The sequence below is a fragment of the Nannobrachium achirus genome (genome assembly GCF_963921795.1).
Source record: "Nannobrachium achirus genome assembly, chromosome: 2".
NCBI lineage: Eukaryota > Metazoa > Chordata > Actinopteri > Myctophiformes > Myctophidae > Nannobrachium > Nannobrachium achirus.
The window spans coordinates 38,049,623-38,075,366 of NC_137811.1; positions in this window are offsets into that span (position 1 = coordinate 38,049,623).

Genomic DNA, 25,744 nt, shown 5'->3' on the forward strand with positions numbered 1-25,744 from the left:
CACTACAATACATAACGCTGCGGCATTACGTCGGATTTTGACCCGGTTTGAACTTAGTGTCTGTGGCGTGGATACATGTCCCAGCCGATGGGCCATCATAATATTTACACCATCAAGCGCGCGTGTGGCGGTCCCACGCTAATGGTTAGCTCCAGGCCAATGTTAACGGACGCAGTAGGCCAACTATGGCCACGTGATCACTCCATCCTTGAAAAGCATAGATATATGTTGAAAAGCTTATCGTTGGCGCGCTCTAGTGGTATATTAAATCCAACACAGCCTCTAGCCATTCAAAGCCACATTTAATGCTGTAATGTTGAACTGAAAAATTAATGATATTCCTGGCAGTATTAGCGCACATCCATATTTTGGGTCAGGGAAAGGGTTTTAACATACAGTATTTGACTGAATTCTTGGGGTGCTGCATGGTGGATCAGCCAGTTAGAGCAGAATGCTTCTAGTGAAGGCCTGAACATGGTTTAGAATCTGACCAGAGGGGTTAGTTACTACGGTATGTCAAGATAGATGCATCCCAGGCTGGCCTGGGACGCAGAAGCCGTGCTAATTACCACATTTTGGACAGATGTTTTTATTTCCCCTTTTTAATGTCTTCCGGGCAGAAACGTTGTCTTTTTCACTAAAATATGAATGGCTCTAATCTGAGATTTCCTGAGACAAAATATAATAGTGCATTCATAGACTCGGAGAATTGTCATGAGTCAATCATGGTTTGGCAGTGTCTTCAGTACATTGTTATTGTAATTATTATTATTAGTAAAGAATAAATAAAATCAAAATGTGTCTTTAATGCCCCAACTTTATTTACAGAGAAAAATCTTTAAGTGTCCCTTTTCCGCCTTCTGTTTATATGCAAGGCTAGCAGCAGGGGAGCGTGTTGATATTGCAACGTAGAATTTGTTCGACGTCCCATTAGTTTGATGCTGGTGAATGCTAACCTGGTGAAATGCTAACCTGCCGACGCTGGTTAATGCTAACCGGGTGAATGTTAACCACTATGCCTAAACCTAACCCAATCCCTAACCCTAACCTCAGTAAAACTATGCCTAAATCTAACCCTAAAACCTAACCTTACTAACCGTTAGTCGAACTAATGACACATAGAAATATCTAGCCTTTCCCTAGCAGCAGACCATACCAGCTATTTATCATCGAACATGCTCTTTAGAAAAACTAACTTTGAGGTAGCTTAGACTACCACATGGCACATTTACTGTGGTAGAGTGGCCGTCTGGGAATCAGGGGTGTCCCCGGTTCCATCGTCAGCTCCTCCAAACTTAGCCTAGTTAACTGTCCCTGTGCAAGGCACAGACTTAACCCTTCAACTGCTCCCCTGCATGTGCTTAGCCTGAGGTAGGCTGTAGCCATTGCTGGCAGTGCTGGGTCAGTGCAGAGAAGCGTTTTCCCCTCTGGGACCACTGACACCACTCAAAATTAGTCTCGCAAGGCCACACTGTTGCCTCCGCGATTTGGGCAAATGCTCCCGGCATACAGTCTGGCAAACGGAAATAGAAACGATGAGTGTGAGATAAAGCGGATACTTCCGATGCTCGCCGTTCGGGAGCTGCCGTTCCAGACTCTATATAGCATTCGGAGATTGTGGAATAGTTGTCTGGCTACGCAAGACTATTCAAAATCCTCCTTCTATCCTCCTCTCTAAAGCCCCCAACACTATGACATCAGGCAGTCAGTCTGTCAGGGCCAATAGTTTTTGTTGCGACCATAGGTCGCATTTACTACCAAAACCTCCACAGGCTGTCCGTGAGTGAGTCCGTCAGTCACACGTCACACGTCACACTCTTGCCCTGCTCATATCTCCGCAACCGTTGCCCCGATCCATGCCAAATTTTGCACACACACTCCTTACCTGCCAAACTACAACCTCCAAGGACCCCCGGAGCTCCAGGGACCCCCAGGTCCCTGGGGGACCCCCAGATGTAAAAAATGACCAAATGTGCTAAACTGACCAAATGACCACCCCAACGGGGCTGCTCACGGGGAATTCCCGGGGACCACCGACTCGTGGTGCTCCAGAACGGATGCAAAAGTGGTGGCGCCCCCAGTGGAGGACCCCCTACACTGCAGCTCACATAAAATGCCGTAACTCCGGCTAGGAGCGACCGGGACAGCCGGGGCCGGTACCTATTCGTCCGCCTTGGCGGCGCGGAGACCCCACCCCTCATTTCTCACATGGCCCTCTTCTAGCGCCACCATGAGGCCGATTCTTGCAAAACACATTTTTGGACACTGCTCCTACAATTTTTGCCCTAAAATCACGCAAATCGGTACACAGTATGTCTACACTCATCCCGTCAACATGAATCTCTCCCATATAGCGCCACCTCCAGGCCGATTTTTAAAAACACATTTTTGGACACTGCTCCTACAGATTTTGCCCTAAAATCACGAACATCACTACACAGTATGTCTACACTCATGTCATCAACATGGATCAGGAAGATTTGGGCAAAACCCATTTTTGCCCTATTTGTGGAGATAAGTGACCTACGGTCGCTTATCTCCCGATTAGGGAGTCTTACTGGTGCTGTCACCTATAGTCACCCAGCAATAGACAGAAATGAGCAACTGAATAGGCTAAATAAAATAATGTGATTTCCATGACCTTTAGACCACATAGACTTTGCATAAGTGATACTGTGCTCTGAATGATAGGCCACATCCCTATAATTACAGAATTATGGCAGTCACAACAACAGCATGCATAATACAGTATGCTATTAATCTTATTCATAACCCATTTAGACATGTTTGTCTCTAACTTTTTCTTTTACATTCTTCCACTTCAACATCAGCATTTGTGTAATAGGCCTATGCCCTTTATTTATTTATAATGTATTAAAGACAACAGTTTATAGCCTACATAATTATTTGCTTATGTATTTTAATTTGTGGTTTCTTTAATATATTTTTCTTATTTTATGCTTTGTAATATAATGTAGCCTATAACATGTCTGCAAACTGCATTAGGCATGTATTCATTGTCTTGACTTACCGATCCCAGGTGATGAGGGAACTGAGTAGGCCTTTTGGTTCCAACTCCCGTTGGTCGGTGAGGATGAAAGATATGTCACACGCGATGCTCGTGATGGCAATGGAATCAAAACAAAGCTGACTTCTCGACGTTCTCGTCAGTCATTATGGATAAATTGGAGAGTGAGACTATTGCCTTGTAGGCTACCTGTTGCTGTAGGCCTAATTCATTTTTATCAAGGTAAGCAACAGCACTTGTGTCTGTAGACATACATTTACACTGTGACTTTTTTTTCCCGCGGCAGCCTGTCAAAAGAAAACATCGACATCGATCAGCGAGCCCCTCTGAGCTCTGAATAGAATAGCCTATGCCGCCTAATCATGAATCATGATTTAATTCACCTGCGTGATTGCACACATGTTCCTCCACACTCTTCATTATGGAACAGTACAGGGCTGCTGCTATTTCTGATTGAATTTATTATAAGATGATGGCTGGGTTGTAGAACGTTCCTGTTTAAAACTGAAACGTTTAGGCTAGGCTACACTAAAATAGGCCTATGTAGACAATTAAGACATCTGAAAACATGAGAAGCAAATGCATGCAGTAGGCTACAGGGGTTGTTTTTGTATTTTGTTTATGAGTAGGCCTTGGATCAAGATCGACTATCATAGATGTATCGAGTCTAGGCTAATTTATGAGGTGAGCGACGGATGGGGTAATCAAATAATAAAATAATGCATAGCAGACTAAGCAGAGTCAATATCTCCGCCAGGCAGGGTGGCCGACCCAGGGCTGTGTATTGATTGATTGATTGAAGGCTTTATTAGAAGTTTGCATAGGAAAATGTACAGATTCATGACGGTACAGTTCACTGGTACAAGGTCTACTAAAAGGAGATCCATGAAAAGACTAAGCTTATTTCAACAGGAAACCATTTAAGTATCTCATATGTAGGGCGCAGAAAGTGTCATTTCAGGGATGATCTGTGACATTCCATCAACATACATTATTGTGTGCGCAGTGTGCTTTTAGAGCGTAAGTAGCCTATGATTGTAACATTGTTTGGCTAATGAGCCGGAGCTGAGCTATACAGAATAAACGCAGCTGTTTCATATCAATAATACTGAATGGTAGACATGTGTTGCTGAATGAGAATGCCAGTCTAAATTTGATTTCACGGTGCCATGTAATTTTTCCGACCACCCAATTTTCCGACCACCTAAACCGGGGGTCAGCAACCCGTGGCTCCAGAGCCGCATGCGGCTCTTTAGCGCCACCCTAGTGGCTCCCTGGAGCTTTTTAAAAAATGTATGGAAAAGAAAAAAAGATGGGGGGGAAAAGATATTTTTTGTTTTAACGATTTTTTTATCGTCACTGTCGGGCAGAAACCTTGTATCTCCAAGTTTCAAATTTGTATGTTTTTCTTTCGCAAAGTAAAGCCCTGCTTCATCAGACAAGACTGACACACAAAAGTAGTGAAAACAGCAGATCTACAAGCACACAACGCCTCGCGGTGCGAGGCGTTGTGTGCTTGTAGATCGGCTGTTTTCACTAGTTTAGTTCATTTTTTAAATGATAAATACAAAACGAAGTTTTAGACATACAAGGTTTCCACCCGACAACGACGATATATAAGGCTTTTATAATTTTTTGCGGCTCCAGACAGATTTGTTTTGGTTTTTTTTGGTCCAATATGGCTCTTTCAACATTTTGGGTTGCCGACCCCTGACCTAAACCTAACCTTAAAGGAGTATCCCCAAAATGACTTTTTTTCTATTGATTACACACGCCATGGAGACTTGAATGCATGGATATTTTTTAGTTTTTGTTGCAATCCTTTTTTTTCACAGTTTTGTTTATTTGAAATTCAGGGCATACAGTAAACCAAGACTTGTTCATATATTATGCGAACCAATCACAAATAGAGAAAACAAAACAAAAAAAAAAGACAGTCATATAAATGCCAAAGATGTTTTTGTCGCAATCCTAACCCTAAGTTACCTCAGTAAAACTAACGCTGGTGAATGCTCACCTGGTGAAATGCTAACCTGCATGGTGAATGTTAACCTGGTCGAACCAACGGGAGGTCGAACCAATGCTCAGTCCCCGATTTCACTACATCCCTAGCCTATGGGGCATATAGCAGTGGCCCAGTGGGCGTGGTTTTCTGGTGCCCACTAAAAAGATGTCCATTCATTTTTCTCATAAAGATTTACAATAATATGTATATGAATTATTTTAAGCCTAGAATCAAGCCATCCAGGATCCTGGTGAATCATGGCCATAAAAGCTTTCATTGTGTGAAAAAATAAAATGTATATTTAATTACCGGTATATGATTGTTTAGCGGTTTTCCTTTTTTCCCCCACAGAATACAAATTCACCAGGATCCTGGATCTAGGCTTAAAATAATAGATACATGTTTTTGTAAATTTCTCTGGGAAAAGATTATGGACGATTATTTAGTGGCACCAGAAACCCACACCCACTGCTTTGCCCTATATTTGTCTCCACCAGCCGAAGGCATGGGGGAGAGTATGTTTTCCCCTTCGTCCGTCCGTCCGTGCGTCCGTCCGTCCGTCCGTCCGTCCGTCCGTCCGTGCGTCCGTCCGTGCGTGCGTGCGTCCTCGCAGTTTGTGTGCACCCAGGGCCGGTTCTAGGGTTCAGGTGGCCCTAAGCAAGATTATTTTAGGTGGCCCCCCACTGACGGACGCGCGCACTTATTAACTGTCTTTGAATCGCCAAAACCAAAGTTATAAATAATAATGTCTTCTTCTATCTAGTAGAACATGTGGTGTCTGTTGTTAGCACTCAAGCATGTATCTACTAACTACACATAGGGTTGCCAACTCCCAGAGATTCAAATACGGGATACATCCTGGCCGCCCGCAAGGCGGGCAGCCAAAAATATTTGGGGTTTTGAGGGGCGGTCAAAACCCCAGAAATGCATAGAAATCTGCATTTTGGCACAGATCAGACAGTTCTACCTATAACACACAATAAAGTTTACAATGGAGGTAAAACATTATTAGATCATTCTCTCTGGTTAAAAGCTATTAAAACAGAAACATGTAGGCCTATGCTCTAATGAAAAACATTTCAAAACCAAGATATAACTATTATAATACATTATCTATTTCTAGACACTGTTTAATTTGTCCAAAAACATGTTATAACAAGAAAAAACAACAATTGATTTGAATCAGATTCATACAAAACATCACACACCTTCATCCTGTGTTCTTTTGGTCTCAAATTGCAACTTGTAGGCCTATTCAACTCTACAGTATGTGGCATATTTTCAGTTCTGTTGTCTTGTGTGAGATCTAAATTTTATTGCGCATTAAAATAATAAGTAGCATTTGGATAGGGTAGGAGTGGGCAACTTAGATGATGGAGAGGGCCACTATATTTCACAATCACTCCAGAGGGCCACAATGCATATTGTAAAAAAAATTGATCTACAAGCATTGCGGTGATCCATTATTTTCAAATTGTTTTAAATTGGAATCCTGTATTCTTTTTAGCTATTTTTTTTTTACTGGAATCCTGAAAAGTAACATTATTATTTAATTTCAAATACATTTATATGTTCGTATGTTAACCTTATGAAATGCAAATACATTGACAAAAAAGACTATAGCACTGGTCATTATGCTACTACTATAGACTGAAGTAATTAAAGTGGGTAACAGCTGAAATCAATAATATATCAGTATTCCGATATTATGGGTCTTGGCCACATGTCGAGAGGGCCACTTCACACTCACTCCACAATGCATATAGTGAAAAATAGCTGATCTACAAGCTCAAAACGCGTTGCAGTCTTCTCCCTGTGATGTGGCCCCCTTATGGTTGTGGCCCTAAGCGACCGCTTATGTTGCCTATGCCAGGAACCGGCCCTGTGTGCACCAAATCTCAGTCGCCGTTGGCCCGGTCGCTGCCAAAGTGAGCACACACATTCCCTGGGTGCCAATCTAGAACCTCTGCCTTAAATTTTTCAAATAGGCCTTTTCTAGCGCCACCTAGTGGCCGATGTTCACAAAACACATTTCTGTGCACTACTCTTACAGATTTTGTCCAAAAATCCTACAAATCGGTAGGCAGTATCTCGACAGTCATGTGATTGACACGGATCTGTCCAATTTTGCATATTCCATCCTGATTGGCCAAGATTGGCTTCCAAAATGTGTAGGATTGAGCCGTTTTGAACAAAATGCCTCAAATCCCAAACGCAAAGTGCAATTATCATGAAATTGCACACACACGTTCCCACTAGGTCGAGGAAGAAATGCCACTTAAATTTTTTGAAATCAGCCTCATGGTGGCGCTATAACAGGCCGATTTGTGGTTTTACCTATAACTCCACCGATCAATTTCAAACTTTGTAAGCGCACTCCCTAGAGGCTAAGGATAAACCTTTGCCCTGCATTTCTCACATCAGTTTTTTATAGCGCCACCTTTGGGCCGACTTATGTAAAACACATTTTTGAATATTACTCCTTGAGATTTTATCCAAAAATCACGCAAATCGGTACACAGTATCTCTATAGTCATGTGATCAAGTCCGATCCGTCTGATATTTCATATTCCATCCTGTTTGGCTAATATTGGCTTCCAAAGTTTGCAGGATTGCTCCGTTTTTGAACAAAATGCCTCAAATCATCAACGCAGCTTGCGATTACTGTGAAATTTGGCACACATATTCCCACTAGGTCAAGGAACAAATGCTACCCTTTTCACATTGGCCTGTTATAGCGCCACCAGCAGGTAGACTTTAGCAAAACACATTTTTGAAACACAATGCTTCAAATCATGCATGCAGCGTCCGATTGCCATGAAAGATCTAAGGTGAAGAACATATGCCACCCTTTTTACATTAGCCTATTATACAGTAGCACCACCAGGATGCACGGCCTGGTGGAGACCTGTGCTCGTTTAGTGATGTGCCCAACCACTTTTTTTTAGTTGTTGCTTTTTATACCCTTTTCTCCCCAATTGAGTCGTTATGCGTTATGCCCTACACACAGTTGTCACTGCATGCTGTTATCATCCTACTTGCCATTACTTTTCAGTTGTAGGCCTATGTACAATTGACTGTTAGCTTTTTCGACGTCCTACTGATTCCAGGTCCACTTCAGTGGAAATACAAATGCTAACCTCTCACACAACTTTGGCACAGAACAGGGTGGAGAGGAGCGGTGTAGCGCAGACTCATTTGGCCTCAGAACGGTAATGGAAAATTGCTTTTGTTGTCTCTATAGGACCATTCCTCTTTTAGATTCAGCATTACAAGTGGCGTGCTTCAAAGTCCTTGGCCCTCGACTGTGCAGTATCTCTATACTGTATGATCCCACTGTGAGCCATCATATGTGCATATACAGTACTGTAACATAAATTTTCATATGCGGTTGACCTGCAGTTACTATCTCAGAGACTCCCTTATGAACCGTATCTCCAATATGTCTACTCTAGATGAAAAATGACTTCCTGTAACTCAACAAAGACAAAACAGAGAGAAAGAGGGAGAGCAGCGCCCGGGATTACAGCCTAGGCAATTGGCACTGGGTGAAAAATTGTTGCAAAATCGTGGGATAAAAATTTGAAAGAAGACGAAACGGAGACCATTATCAAGTCTATGAATGTTACCACTCAGGAGTATAAACTTTTTATTTATTTTTTTTATTATATTTTTGGGGCTTTTGCCTTTATTGATAGATTATAGTAGACTGACAGGAAATGGGGAGAGAGAGAAGGGGGAGTGACATGCAGCAAAGGTCGTCAGGATCGGGAGTCGAACTGGCGACCAGCTGTCAGGCTGCATCAGCCCTATCAGAATATATCATCAGAATCTTACCAGCATTCTACAATTATCACCAGTAAGGCTCCCTAATCGGGAGATAAGCGACCGTAGGTCACTTATATCCACAAATAGGGCAAAAATGTGTTTTGCCAAAATCTTCCTGATCCATGTTGATGACATGAGTGTAGACATACTGTGTAGTGATTTTCGTGATTTTAGGGCAAAATCTGTAGGAGCAGTGTCCAAAAATGTGATTTTAAAAATCGGCCTGTAGGTGGCGCTATATGGGACAGATTCATGTTGATGGGATGAGTGTAGACATACTGTGTACCGATTTGCGTGATTTTAGGGCGAAAATTGTAGGAGCAGTGTCCAAAAATGTGTTTTGCAAGAATCGGCCTCATGGTGGCGCTAGAAGAGGGCCATGTGAGAAATGAGGGGTGGGGTCTCCGCGCCGGCAAGGCGGACGAATAGGTACCGGCCCCGGCTGTCCCGGTCGCTCCTAGCCGGAGTTACGGCATTTTATGTGAGCTGCAGTGTAGGGGGTCCTCCACTGGGGGCGCCACCACTTTTGCATCCGTTCTGGAGCACCAGGAGTCGGTGGTCCCCGGGAATTCCCCGTGAGCAGCCCCGTTGGGGTGGTCATTTGGTCATGTTTGCGCATTTGGTCATTTTTTACATCTGGGGGTCCCCCAGGGACCTGGGGGTCCCTGGAGCTCCGGGGGTCCTTGGAGGTTGTAGTTTGGCAGCCAAGGAACGTGTGTGCAAAATTTGGCATGGATCGGGGCAACGGTTGCGGAGATATAAGCAGGGAAAAAGTGTGACGTGTGAGGTGTGACAGACAGACTGACAGACAGACGGAGGGACGGACGGACGGACGGATGGACGGACGGAGTTACTTACACTTTGTGGTGGTTTTGATAGTAAAGTGCGACCTACGGTCGCAATCAGGTCAGAGCTTGTATCTTCTTCTGTGACACTGAACAACTTTCATAACCAGCAGATTGGACTAATGTAAACTTAATGTTGCCTCCCTAAAAATAAGTACACATGCACCCAAGGTCCCTGCACTGGCTGCCAGTCAAGTTCAGGATTGATTTTAAGATCTTGTTGTTGGTTTACAAATACCTCCACTGTCTGGCTCCTGGGTACCTACTGTAAGTGAGCTCTCACCAAAATATGCATCCCAGGCCAAGTAATCAGATCCACTCCAATTCCAATTCCAATACACTGCCTGGTCAACAAAAAACTGAAAGAAATATGGGTCTGGCTGCTGTCAACATTATTCTTCTTTGGAACAACGACCGCGTAATCTGAAAGGTGAAGTTTTCATACTATTCAGTCTTGCTTTAACGATACAATCTATATTTTCTTATTAACCATTATGATAGAGTATGTTAATACAATGTACTGTAACAACCACATCTGCAGTGGTTGGAGGTGGTCTCCACTCTTCCACAGAGACATTTGTCAATAGTTATTGGAAGCACAGAACACTGTGGATCGCCATAATATGTAATATGTAATATAATTGTCAAGTGAATGTAAAGGTTTTGATATTGTCAAAATCACAAAGGGGCACATTGTTCAAGCAGTGAATTACCAAGGTTAAAAGGTTCAAGTTTCAAGGTGTTGTTTAGCGTTACATCTTCTGTACAGGTATGTAAGAGCTTGGGATGGACATTTTTGTCATAATTCTATTTTGTCATGGACATACAAATACATATTACCAGAAACACATAAAGAGCTATAGCCTTGAATGACCTTTACAGGTACAGTATATAACTCTGAGAGTACACAAATGGAACCAAGGTTCCATTTGTGTACTCTCAGAGTTATGGGGGTCCTTGAAGATAAAAAAAAAAGAACCACTCCTAGTGGACTCCTATTGTGCCATTCACAGTATTATAACTAGAAGCAGTGCTCTTCCGAGCACAGGTCTCCACCAGGCCACACAAATCGGCCTGTTATAGCGCCACCATGAGGCTGATTTAAAAAAATGTGGGGCAGAGGTTCTGAATTAGCATCCAGGGAGTGTGTGTGCTCAGTTTGAGCACACACACGGACGGACGGACGGAGGGGAAAACATACTCTCCCTCAGCCTTCGGCTGGTGGAGACAATAAATCAGTGTCATACATATTCTGAGGAAAACCTGGAGACTGAGAGATTCAGGGTCTTATCAAAATAAGATCATTATATTGTTATGTCAAGGCCAAGACACATTTGTCTGTGTACACAGACATATTGATGACTCCTGGTAAGAGTCATTTATTTTGTTCAGTTCTTCGGTCATTGATCAGCATAAGTAAAATGTCTCTCCTGAAATATAAAATATATAAAATAAGTAACTGAGTGAGCGGTGCTCATTTCACAGTAGAAAATAGTGTTCCAGAAGTAAAATAGTGTTCTCTTACTATTTATATTGCGATGTCACGTGAAGCTTGACCAATCCTCAAATCCTTTATATTGTCCAATCAGAAAAGGGAAAATCGCAGACTCTCTATTCTGCAATGTTCAAATACTTATTTTCCCCACATTGGACATACACACAATATTGGAGCGGCTAGCACTTACAAAAGAAATTAGCTGGTGTGCTAATAATTCAATAAAGACTCATAGAATGACCACCAACATGGAGACAGAAGGCTGAAACATAAAACATCTGTGCATTGTCACCAAGACTAACTTGTGTTCTGGTCATTTTGGCAGCTGCATTGTCTGGGAACAAGACAGAATCTCATCTGAGCTTTGTCTTTAGCACAAAATCTTTGCCTGCTGTTGCTTGCTTCACACTCTCACATCAGCAGAATTAGGCTGGAACAAAAACAAAACATTATATAGATGGGAAAAGGAACAAGAAATAGAGAGAAGAAATCACCATGGTAATAATGAGAAGTCCTAGCTGGAAGAGTTACGTAAAGACTGAAAGATTTTGACTAATATATCATGAGAAACGAAAGGGGGAAAAAGTTGCACTGTGTTAGCAGTTTTTATCAAGATACTCCTCTCAGATCTCCTCTTGCTTTGACTGAATCTGTACTCGCCAGCAATGGCTAAGGCAAGAAGACACCACTTTACTTCATCCTCCCCTAAAGTGATGAACACAGCAGTTCCTTGCAGCCTTATCTGCTGCAACACAGTGACACGCCACTCGCCTCCTGCTCCTCTCCAATATCTCCTACCATACAACCAGAAAGCTGTGACAGTTGCTGTAGATCCTCTACCTTTTATCAAGTAAACAGCGGGTAATGCAGAAAAGCACCGCTGCCACTTGCACGTGGCATAAGTTACAGCTCAATTCAATGAATATGCAATGAGAAATCTGAATCTGATAGATGAGCTAAACTCACATATGAATTGCACAGAGGTAAAAATATGTGCCCCACTTTAAAATATACATAAGGGTTACTAACCCCTCTCCTGAAATATAGGAAGTGACAACAGAGAGGCCGGTTCATTTATCAGACAGGGAAATTCTTGCAAAAAAAAAAAAAAAAAAGAAGCTTGATGCTGTTTTGCATACAGATTGCAATGCCTTATGGGAAAGTCACTCACCAAAAGGCACATCTGTGATAATCTAAATCAAAAGTTGCTGGTGCGGTCAACACGTTTCCAAGCATGGTTTATTTAAAGCAGATGAAAAAAATGGTTTCCGGCTTTGAACAGATTTTATGTTCCTTGTATATTTTCATTAGTCCATTTGGCAAACTGCAGATGGCTTGTGCTGCAGATAGAAAAAGAGGAGAGGACAAAAGGAGAGGAAAACTTGATCTGTACAGATTTACAGTTTTGAAGAACAGTATTTTACTGTTCTGTTGGAAATCTAGGCAAGCCATGTTCTGGGAATGAGGGTACTGTATTACACTTTCCTAACGCAATCCCAAACTTAAATTGCTATATGTGTATCAATCACACCTCCATGTGGGGCTCATTTCATTTAAAATATCTGTCAAATTTATATTTGTGTGAAATGAGCTTCTCTGGTGATAATAACCATTGCATTAAACCCCCATTAAAGGAGTAGTTCACACCCAAAATGACTTTTTCTATTGATTACTCATGCCATGGAGAGTAGAGTTCAATAATATTTTTAGTTTTTTGTCACATTCCTAAGACAAAAATGTGATAACAATAAATTTACCCCCATTCGTTCCGGATGGGGACCCGTTTCGAAACGGGGCCCCATCCGGAATCAATGGGGGTAAATTTACTCGAATCAAATTTTTGTCTTAGGAATGTGACAAAAACCAAAAAATATTATTGAACTCTACTCTCCATGGCATGAGTAATCAATAGAAAAAAAGTCTATTTTGGGGGTGAACTACTCCTTTAAGACCGGGAAAGCAGTGTGGGAAGGGCCACACCGCAGTTTAATTCTACCTACAGTATGGGATGGATTCTGCCAATGCATTTCAATGAGAATGGAGCTTTTGGCAAATGGCAGCAAACTGCTCCATTCCCATTGAAATGCATTGGCAGAATCAGCCCTCATAGGTAGAATAAAAGTGGGATGTATCCGTGCCTTATACCTTTAAAACCTGGAAAGCATCTGTGTCATCTTAGCTCATTCTGTGCCAAATGCCAAAATGGCTCCAAGGTAGGTGTGCCACCATTTTGTATGTTTTTCTTTACTATGCAATGATTTTTTTTTTTTTTTATATATATATATTTTTTTCCCCCACAGAAACAGACACAGTTGTTGTGATTCAGTGGCAAAAATAATTTTGTCAATCAGGCAAATGGTTCCAGAGATAGAGCTGTTTGAATGACAAAAAGTGTCCATCCACTAGAATGAACACACATGAACACACATTTTCTCAATCAGCTAAACGAGGGAGCGTATACAAAAAACACAAAAACCGTCGAAAACCGTCATTGGCACAGAATGAGTTAGTTGTTGCTATACAGTACATTGCAACACATGTTTTTTTTAATTAGTTTTTTACATTTCTGAAAACTTAGATCAGGATTTAGAATGTGTTTTTAAAATTGGCCATATCTGACCAATATATCTGATAGTGCCAGGGGCTTTGTCAGAGTACCTGTTGTATCCATCTGAGTCACTTTTGTGCCCATATATGGAGATGTCTGTTTCTTTCTGTCTACCTGTGTTCCTTTTATGCCCATATGGAGATCTCTTTATTTGTCAGTCCGTGTCCCTTTCATGCCCGTATATGGAGTTCCCTGATATCATATGCCCACATATTGGAATGCCTATATATGGGCTTATTAGTTGAATCGGCGGTTTTGGACAACTGGATATCCGAACTACTCATCGGCAAGCCCTGCACTCCATAGAGTCCTTGCCGCTGTTTGAAGCCGGTCAGTCGGTCCAATATATGCACATGACCATATATGGGCGATTGGGCGTGGCGGTCGGATCTGTAGCTCTGGCCATCAGATCTCTGGAGTTGTCAGTCCTTGTCCCTTTTATGCCCATATTTGGAGAGCTCTGATGTAATCAGTACATGCCCACTTTTGTGCCCATATACTGTATGGAGCTGACTGATTTGTTTGCACCTGATGCCATAACGACACATTGAGGTTAGACAACACACTCTATATTTGAGTGTAGCTGCATTGGGAACTCCTTATATGGTTATGTCTGAATCAGAGTAAAGTGGCCGTGGACTGTTAGGCCGGCCGGCCCTCACAGTACCCAATTTGTGTATATTAGAGGTTTTCCTGCTTCGCCCGTTTTATGGAAGATATTATGATGTCACGTGAAACTTGAACAATCATGGAGATTGGCCCATTTACTGTAGAGTCTGGGTGGCCAAATTGCTTATGGGTCATATGCCCGTTTAATAGACGGCCCCTCTCGTGGCCCTTATATATGCCTTGATATTATGACGCCACCCTTTCCCCCTCTCTAATTGGCTACGGGCCCATGGCCTGTGATTGGCTGCAGGCATAAACACAGATACACAGACAGACACAGACATAGATTTGGCTAATAGATAGATAGATAGATAGATATATAGATAGATATATATATAGATAGATAGATAGATAGATAGATAGATAGATAGATAGAAAATAGATAGGTACTATGTATTAGCCTCTGTTGTGTACTGCTAGCGGATACTACAGAAGCACAGTACACAGTAAAACCTTGAGTGTTAATTTAACTCTGAGAGTGTAACGATGGACCCACAAGGGTCCTTCAGGATTTTACTGTGCACACTGCACACTAGCTTGGCCCAGTTCTTTTTTGGGGGAGGAAAGAGAGCGTAAACAAGGGTTTCATTTCATTGCCCTGCTTCACTATTGGCACCGGGTGTAGACAAGCTATATGGCCCGCCGAAGTGGATATTGAAAACACAATACAGAAGTAGACAGCCCAATCCATTACAAGGCCTCTAGAATTACATTTTCCTCAGATACAGTGGAGCCCGAGTGAGACCCAATACACTGGTGTTCCCGGGGAGTGGAAACAGCACCGGCTAATTCTCCTAAACTGTGTGCTCACTGACAGCAATGATGCTGTTACAGAATAAAAAGGCCTCCACTTCAGGACCGTGTGATTTAATTTTATTGGACGCAACTCAAGGCCGATGCATTCTGTTACGAGGGGCAGACTTAAAAATATCTGGCCACAGTAACCCCTACCAGAGCTGATGAGATTAAGATTTAACTGTCTCGGTCACAGGAGAGTCGTGTACCTGTAGTTCGACGGAGACTTTTGGCACGGAAAAGAAGAAAGTGTCTGAACTTGGGAACAGATGGCTCCCCTTGAGAATATAGCTGAAGGGAGGGATTAAAATGAAAATAAAATTAATCACATGCAGTATATCTGTTCTTGATTCAATTGTGCCCCATTGGGACCCTGTTAATAATTATGTGGTGATGTATTTATGTCAGAAAAAAGTGGACATCGCATGGACAAGCCAGTGATGGTTTGGATTCTACATTCTACTCAATTATGCTTTAGGGAATATGTGAGTAAAAAACGGAATGTCATAAAGAGGTTCGTTGGAATCCATGTGTGTGTGTGTGTGTGTGTGTGTGTGTGTGTGTGTGTGTGTGTGTGTGTGTGTGTGTGTGTGTGTGTGTGTGTGTGTGTGTGTGTGCGCGCGCGTGTGCGCTTGTGCGTGTACAGGTGTTGAGGAATGAAGGGACACTTTGTTTTTTCTAGACTTCAATTTCCTTTTCTCCATTGTCCAGTCTGTTCTATTAAATTGCCTGCCCTTTCTGCTTTTATTGGGGGCACAGGAAATTTGTTACACCTACTTCAATACCATGGAATTCAGACACTTGATGTGCATGGCGGTAGCAGTGATCCAATATTTGCATGACATAAAAGAAAGCATATTAGCATCATCAAATCACTTGTGAACCATTGGAGACATGAGCAACAAAACTGCTGTGGTAGCCCTCTGTGTTGTAGTGATACATCACCCAAAGAACATCACACTCACAATGACTACAAGGCCATGCTCTGGCAGTCAGGATAAACCAATTACACTATTCCTGTTATCTGTTAAATAAGTTAGTATTGTGGAAGAAAGCTACCATTGCAAATCAATGGTCAGGACATTACAAGTGTATAGTGAGTAGCTTAATGCACCTTCTTTATTCATTTCCTCCAGCATAATATTTTTCATCAGACTCACTTGAAATTCCCACAGGACCACTTTGTAATATAATGCTCATGTCTTTCCTGTTGTGTTTTTATATCAACTGAGGTAAACCCTAAGGCTGCATAATCATAATGTGTAGTAGCCTAACATCATACTGACCAAGCCTTATGTCCAAGATGATTGTAATTACCCCCACCGCCTCTGTGAGCTCATGACATAAAAGAAAATGTCTAAGTCTGGTTAATGTGATTTTCTGTCAGCCCCATGACACAGCATGACTCCAGTTTGGAGATCTTTCCTAAAAGGAGACTCCGAACACTCAGCCCATTGAGACATTTGAGCCGCACAGGAAGACAAATATACGGTTTCAACTGAAGAATTTAAATCATCCCCCAGCAAGTTTCAAGCTGCATATACTCTGCAGGAGCAGGTATATATATATATATCTCTTTTGTAAACAAAGCTTGCATTTTAATTTTAGTCCTGCTGAAAATGTAGCTTGCCAATGACACAGCAGATCTTTCCGCAACAGATTTCCATCAGCTGTCACATCCAGTGTTGCATTGCTTATTGGGGGTACATGGTTTTCATGACATCACGCGCACGTCGCTTAACACCTAATATACAGGTCTATTGATATGCAGACTCTGTGACACTAAAGCGTTGTCGAGGTGTGAACTTGGGGGTTGTTTGGCATCAATGTATGTCCCGTGTGCGTGAGAGCTAGGCGTGACCATGCTCAGAAAAGATACAGGACAGCGACTGCCCGCATGACCAGAGCAATTCAACACTGGTCACATCATTAGAAATCCCCTTTGATTTAGCCTTGCTCCCCTTTCTTAAAGGGGAAGAACACTAAAGAACATTCAACAAATGAAGGGGTTTTGATTCCAAAATGTGATTTATTCCAAAATGTGATACGAACACTTGACGACTGACGATGAATGCAAAATTAAAACACAAGTAACAAAATTAATCTATTGTATTTTGGAAAAGAAGTCTTCAAATTGACAGTGGTGGACGTACATTTACTCAAGCAATTTTGAGCTACTTTTACTTTACTGGAGTATTTCCAATTCTCAGTACTTATACTTCTACTCCACTACACCTATAAGAGGCACCTACACAAATAAATATCGTACTTTTACTCAACTACAATTATTTGGGAACTTTAGTTACTAGTTAACATACATTAACCACTTCAGCCCTACATGCCTATACATTTCGGCCATTTGAAAATAGCCGATCTACAAGCTCACAATGTGTCACAATGCGACACATTGTGAGCTTGTAGATTTGCAATTTTCAAAAGATGTTTAGACATTGTATTTGAAAATGTATTTGAAATGGGACATTGTGCATAACGAGCACTTTCTATTTTTGGTACTTTAAGTACATTTTAATACCAATACTTTTGTACTTTTACTCAATTCAATGTTGAATTATTTTACTTGTAACAAAAGTACTTCTACATTGCAGTATAGATACTTTTACATAAAATAGATGTCTCACAAAGTGTGTTTGGAGTTAGAGGAAGTGTGTAAACATTGGCGAGGGAGGGGGGGTCATGCTGTGCCTGAGCTTGGTAACCTTCCCAGCTGGTGGAGATTGCGTGTTTCTGAAATGAACGGAGAGAGACTGGAGACTCTATTTCCTGTTTTTTCAAACTAGCACTCAATTCACCAAAGCCCAGAGCTTGTCTGAAGTGACAGTTTCATTGACAACATGCGGGTGACACATTGAACTGGGCAGAGAATAACAGAGACGGACAGAAACTGAAAAATAACCAACCCCGCTTGTCCCTTTGTTGGTGATTTCATTGAAATTCCTCGGGGGGAAGCGGTCTACGAGAGATTTATGAGTAATTGCCTCACTATTTTTATGCTGTGATTGCAAAAGAAGTGTTAAACTGTACTAAATTGGTACAGCTCAAGGGGGCAGAGATTGGATTTTTGTTGGACCCAGGGGCCAGCCAATATGAGTCAATGTCAATTTCGACTGACTGACTGACTGACTGACTGACTGACTGACTGACTGACTGAGGTGTGGCTGGGTGACTTAAAAAACAATGGGGTGGAGAGTCGGACGAACGCAACGTCGGAACAACGCTTTTCCTCTTGTTTTTGCCTCTGACGGCACAAAAAAGGAGGTGTCATTTTTTGTGTAGAAACAGGAACTCGGTTTGGCTCACCCCCTTTCTGGGTGCTTCTGTGTTTATTCCTACTAAGAACAACACTACATGTTTAGGGCAGTGGTGCTGAGAGATTAGTAGACAATAGTGTGGGAACACAGCCTGACAGAAATCAGAAAGGGTTAGTCTCCTTCCCTACAAGATCTCTCTCCACACAGATAATAGTAAAATGAATTGGCGAATCTGGCGTTGTGCCCGGGTAGTTTGACAGGTACTGTACATGGGCACTGGTCCCTTGAGTATCTTGAAATCCATTGCAAGTTGCTGTACTCAATCCTCTACCTTGAGCCAATCCCACCCTAGCATAATGAGCAGGGTGATAGTCCCAGGTGTGAGGTCTAGTAGTAGTCTGATTTTTTTAGTGTACCATGAGGTGCATCGAGCATGCATAGTCAAAATGACAGTGCTCCAGCTAGTGTCCTCAGTGCTTTCCTACTGACCAACGAGTAGTTCCTGCCCAAAAATCGTATTCTTTGGTTGACATTCTTGATTACTTTTGTTGCAATTTTATCACCGGAAAGATTGTTATCTAAACTAGAAGCTGGGCCGCCCGAAACCTGGCCAACTCGGGAACGATGTAAATAGGGAATGAATGCCCCACCCTTTAATGCAAACCCGATTTATGCCCATATATGGAGATATCTGTATCTATCTGTCGGTGTCCATTTTATGTCCATATATGGAGATCACTGCAGATATAGTTCTGGGTCCGTTTTATGCTCATATATGGGTCAGTGACGTGACGCCCCAAAAAATGTGTTTTTAAAAAAACTTTAAATTGCAGGCATAAAAGTTATTTACTTTTGTTCTACTCACTCTCAACCTTATGGAAATACATTCTGTTTTTAGATATTTTATTGGAATCAGACTTTATTCAGCAGTTTGTTGTACTTGTGCCTAAAATCGTCATATGGTGTGACATGAAAATAATTGTTCATAAAATGAAAATGGAGTACATCTTTCTTAAGTTACTCACTTTATCAAAGTCCTTTATCATAACTAACCAGTGATCCACTATAGTTTTTTGAAAATTAATTATATCTGTATGTTTTTTTCATAATCGACACTCTGTGTGAGGCCCATGTTCATGATCTTACAACATATTTTAAATGTATTCTGTCAAAACTTTCTCTAAAATTACACAAATATTTGTGACTCTTCCTGATAATATTCTCTATGTAATGCATAAACATTTTTTTGGTTTAATCATTAATAAAGGTATGATTTTTCACTATTTGGAATGTCACACCAAATGATTTAGTGTCACACCGTATGATCATATCTTCATGTGTCAAAACAAACTGTGTTTAACCTACCTATTAGTGAGTACTGAACTTTACTGATTGATTAAACAATTACCCAGGATAACATGGCCTTAATATTTCTGAACAGGATATTATTGTAGGGCTTTAACATGGGATAAGAAAGAATTGTAGTAGTAGATGGATGATGAGGATGTGCACAGGAATGCTACACACACCTAAGTCTTCTGCCGGCCCACGGCAGAAGGATCCTAAAGAGACAATAAGGCGCATAGCCACACTTGGAGCCAAGGCAACATTTTATTAACACCAATTAGTGGAAACAGAACTCAGCATTCAGGTAAATTGCTTTTTTCCGAAGTCTCCTGAACTTGAACACAGCATTTTGTGTTGAACAAATGTAATTAGGAATCATGACATTACACCACATCTCCACTAGCTAAAGAGTGCTGGGTTGCGCAACTCCAAAAATAGCTGATCTACAAGCACAACGTGTTGAGCGCTTGTAGATCAGCTATTTTCGCTAGTTTTGTCTCGGGTCCTACCTTAACACTGTCCACTGTCCAGTCCAGTGAGTGAAAGTACAAAAGTATTAGATCAGATTAGATTATACATTTAGACTGTATTGTACATCAGCCAGTCGTATTTGGTGAGGGTAGCAAACCGGCTGCCTTGTTGTGGTTCTGCTATGCCACAGACAACCTCCTGCTCTTCTTAGAAAATGCAGTCTCGCCCCTTTGGCTCCTCTCTCCTTGCTGGGTCATTGTTTAGTTTCTCCCTGTACTTTCTCGTTCTCTCAGCACTTGTCATTTCCCAGCTGACAAAAGAAAATGGAATGTATAGTTTAAGACAAAGAGAAAATATTGTTTAGATTGAAACAATATGTTAAGGTTTCTGTGAAGGGGTTTCTGCTCTGTCTGATGAATTTGAAGTATCACTGAATGAAGCTAAATTACATTTTATGTAAAAATGTTTAAAACAAATGTTTAAATGTACAAAAGAAACATGGAACTTTGTTATTTATTGTTATATCTGTAGTTAAATACAGTATAAATCATATGGTGTGACAATCAAGTCATATGGCGTGACAAGCAGACCTGTCACACCATATGATTAAGTGTCACACCATATTACTGTTTTCTGCATTTAGGTTTACCTTGAGGCTACTATGTACACATTAGCATGCTAACAGCATGCTAGCTATAACAAAGCAGCCTAGATCTACATGGAAATATGACCAAAACTTCAAATAACTTAAGCTTTTTTTAAAGAAAAGGTGTCACACCAAAAGACATCCAGAATGGTGAGTTTGTGAACGTTTCAACAAGATGGCATTTCATGAAAATGTTAAAATCATAACTCACCTCAGACACCTGTCTTGCAGTTGTGCTGGGAGTGCTGAATAGCCTTACAGAAGAAGGACCTCTCTAGCCAATAGGTGTCCAAATAATTGCCTGTTTAATTTTTCCAAACTAGTGTCACACCAAATGATTTTGGGTTGGGGGACAAAATGTTTTTGATCAGAAATGACTGAAAACATTATGCTTTGACTTTGAAAAGATATAGGCTCAAAATAGACATTTTTTTTAGCCTAAATTCATTTTCAAATGATTTTTAGCAATTCTTTTTCTTAGTTTTATTCAAGTTCCCACTTTGAGAAACAAGGTCAGGACAGTCACACCATATGAGTTTTGCCATGTTTGGTTGAAGATTCTGAAGAAATGAGGAATGAAATGTTTTAATCTTGAGTAAGTTCACATAAAGCGTAATGTCCTGCACAATATTCAGAAGGTTTTTGACAAATATATTTTTTATTTATACATGTTTGACACCGAGGACAGCGAAAACGTTACGTCACGTCACCCACCCATATGCCCATATATGGAGATATCTGTCTATTTGCGTCCATTTTATGCCCATATATGGAGATCTCTGTATCTGTCTGTCTGTGTCCCTTTATGCCCGTATATGGAGATCTTTGTGATTCTGCGTCCATTTTATGCCCATATATGCCATATATGGAGATATCTGTTAATCTGCGTCCATTTTATGCCCATATATGAGATCTCTGTTGCTTTTTGTTTGTTTCTTCTTTAAGCAGAATACGCAGCCTGCTTAAATCTGCATCATTCAAGTCATCCTCCCAGTCCCACGCTTTGTTGCTTGTCGGTGTCCATTTTATGTCCATATATGGAGATCACTGCAGATATAGTTCTGGGTCCATTTTATGCCCATATATGCCCATATATGGAGATATCTGTCTATTTGCGTCCATTTTATGCCCATATATGGAGATCTCTGTATGTGTCTGTCTGTGTCCCTTTATGCCCGTATATGGAGATCTTTGTGATTCTGCGTCCATTTTATGCCCATATATGCCATATATGGAGATATCTGTTAATCTGCGTCCATTTTATGCCCATATATGAGATCTCTGTTGCTTTTTGTTTGTTTCTTCTTTAAGCAGAATACGCAGCCTGCTTAAATCTGCATCATTCAAGTCATCCTCCCAGTCCCACGCTTTGTTGCTTGTGTTTGCCTGTGTCCATTTATGCTCATATATGGAGATATCTGTATCTGTCTATCTGCATCCATTTCATGCCCATATATGGAGATCTCTGTATCTGTTTGCCTGTGTCCATTTATGTGATGTCAGAGCTTTTTATGAAGTGATGTCACAATGAGTCAGAGCTTTCGCCGATTTCCTCCGGAACAGCCTGATGTCAACAATCAACCCCGCATAAGGAGATTCCGAACGTTTCGCGCCGGTTCGGGAAAACCGCGCGTCGGGTCGGGTCGAGACCCGGCACTGCACTCCGTGCCGCGGCGGGGAACGCGCGTGCCGAATCTGAAGCCGGTGGGACGAACGGTTCTCGAGATACGCGGCTTACAGACAGACACACAGACAGACAGACAGACACGCAGAGACTTCTCGCATTTATAGATAGATTACAACCCAGATAGGTAATCTCTTCTTTCCTTGTGATAACATTGTCACCCACTCTACTCGAAAAGTCTGTGGCCTTACTGAGGTTTATTTTGGAGTAATGACAGTTTGTTATCAGCGAGCAGCATGTGCAGATTTTAGCGAGCTTGGAGCTCAACCTGCAATTTACTCTTGGCCAGGAAAGCAGAGTCATCCGCTATTCCGCGAACGAGGACAAATTACAGTCACATGCATTAATGTAAATTAGGAACAGTAAAGGCCCCATAGTAGTATGCTTCCTTGAGGAACACCACAGCTCGCTGGGAGGGGGGAGGACAGCGTAATAAGGAATCCTAACAGTTCTCATTGGCTGAATGCAAGACAGAAAACATGGACACCGCCATATTTATTGACGAAACCGTGATGGGTCTCAAGCGACCTTGATCCACGTGAGACACTGCCGAGCGAGCTAAAGCGAGAGAGTCGCCGTGTCGAGCGTTGCGAAGGTCGCTTGAGCCGACTCAGCATCGTTCTAGTTTTGTCCCGATAGGGACAGAATATTAAATCATGACTCTGGCCAATCATGACTCTGGCCAATCACAGTGCGTCTTTTCCGGGACTTGCCTGACTGCCGTTACCTTCCACTATCACACCTTCACATCCACCACCTGTTCTCTCAGAGCTTGATAATAAGCATTGATCATTCATTTGAATCAGCTGTGTGGAGGAAGATCTTGTAGGTTAAGTAGGCAGACTAATATGACCCTTTTCTATTTCTATTACATTATTGACTGATTTGATCCCTCAGATGAATTGAATGACTGACAACAGGAAGTGATGAACACAACCTTTTCCCCAGTAAGCTCTGTGGGGAACTTGTGGATGGATGGTCCCTGGCGCAGCAACAAAGACCCCCACCCTCCCCACCCGGCTTTGCCCCTCTGAAAGACGCTCAGCCAAGCCAGATGCACCATGGTGGTTTCAAACACCTACTTTACCCCTACGCCACCCGAGTGCCCTACTATGGGATGAAAATAATGCCTTAACAAATAGGCCATGCTGCTGCTCAGTCTTGGATGGATCCTCTATTACGGCTAGTTTACTTTTTTGTTTACATGATTTCATAGAGGATATGGTTGCTACATATACAGTACATGGTTGCTACCCGGTCATATTCAATTCAACAATCTGATTGGCCGCTGCTCGCACTACACTAGCAGAGTGTCGCTGCTTCCTGTATTTGTTTTAAATTAAAAGCTCTCCAGCTTTTCATACCAACATATTTGCATCCAGGTCTGGCTTTAATAGGCTTGCCTAGTATTGTTTTGAAAAGAGCATGTTGGCAAGGTACACCTGTTTCTTATTTTCAGAGAAACCCAAAAAAAAAGAAAGAAAAGTACCAGAGGAAACCAGAGATGGATTGATAAGACTTTTGAATCTCTCTCTCTCTCTCTCTCTCTCTCTCTCCCTTTCTGTGTGTCTTACCTTCTTTTTCTTACCATGTGTAAAGTCTGTCTGTCTGTCTGTCTGTCTGTCTGTCTGTCTGTCTGTCTGTCTGTCTGTCTGTCTGTCTGTCTGTCTGTCTGTCTGTCTGCCTGTCTGTCTGTCTGTCTATCTGTATCTGTCTGTCCAGCTGAACTCCATTGAGACCCTTCCCGCGGGTTATTAGTCATCCTTCATTTCTCCTTTGATCCCAGTGCTGATCTCTGCTTTATTCAAGCCATTCCCATCACCCTTTTATAATTAAGAACAGCTTTCTTTCAGGGGATTCCAGTTTCTTTCTCTAACCATGCAGCTGTTTCATTGTAATTCTTATAAATCTATACTGCATCGTATGTCTGTCGCGCACCAATAACAGCAGTTCTACTAGATCACAAAGCGTTGCAACGTGCTGTGATCTTGTAGATCTGCTATTTCAACGTGCAGCTTCATCGCACGATAAGGTACAAATCAAGAGGCCAATAATATCCTTTTTTGGTCATTATTTGGGTAAGCTAGAACAAAATACACTTTTTGTAATTTAAGGAATTGGCTGGCCCTTGTTCCGTTTATGCCAGTGGGCAGTGTATGGATAGTTCTGTTCCAACAGAACAATAGTCCACCTAAAGTGATGTCATTTTCTATTAAAAAGGAGGGCCTCAATACTTTAAAAAATATGACTCTAATTATTATTTATAGACTTATTTTTTGGACAGGGGCTTAGGGGGGCCCCAGTGGTGGGCTGTAAACGAAGTACATTTACTTGAGTACTGTACCATCGAGTATCTGTGCTTTACTCCACTACATGTTGTAGTTATTACTATTAAGCATACCTTGATTTTGTGAATAGTGTTTTTATCGAGTTTGTCCCGTTAAAAGCAGTGTTGTTGGAGAAGTTGAATAATCTTTATATATATATATATTATATATATATATATATATATATATATAAGTAAGTCTGTACTCATTTGGAAGTTTCAGGGAGTTGATGTTCTGTAAATAGATTGTGAAAACCATACAGCAGTGCGTTAATATTAAAAAGAAAATGTACCTATTTTTAAAAACAAGGATGACAATACTTTATCTCATTTGACCGAGCAAGTTTCACTTGTAGAACTAGCATTTGACCAGGATAATCTATACTTTGTGTAATGGGAAGCTACTATGCTTTGACAACCAACTGGCAATTTATTATTATTATCTAGCATATGTGCTTGTTAACTTTTCATCATAATAGGAACATAATTCAAAGTACTGCAGAACACTAATTGTTGTGCGTTGCCTGGGAAACCTTCCAATGCCAGTTCTCTGCACAGCAGGCCCTCTGAGGCCTCTTAGGATAGTCTGGCTTCTCATTAGCTTTTTGTTCATTGATAGGAGTGAAGGAAGTAAGGGCAAAAGGAAGGAAAGAAAGAAAGGAAAAGAACTGGACTCAACAGTGTAGTTCATGGGTCTTCAACAGGGGGTCCGGGAACCCTAGGGGGTC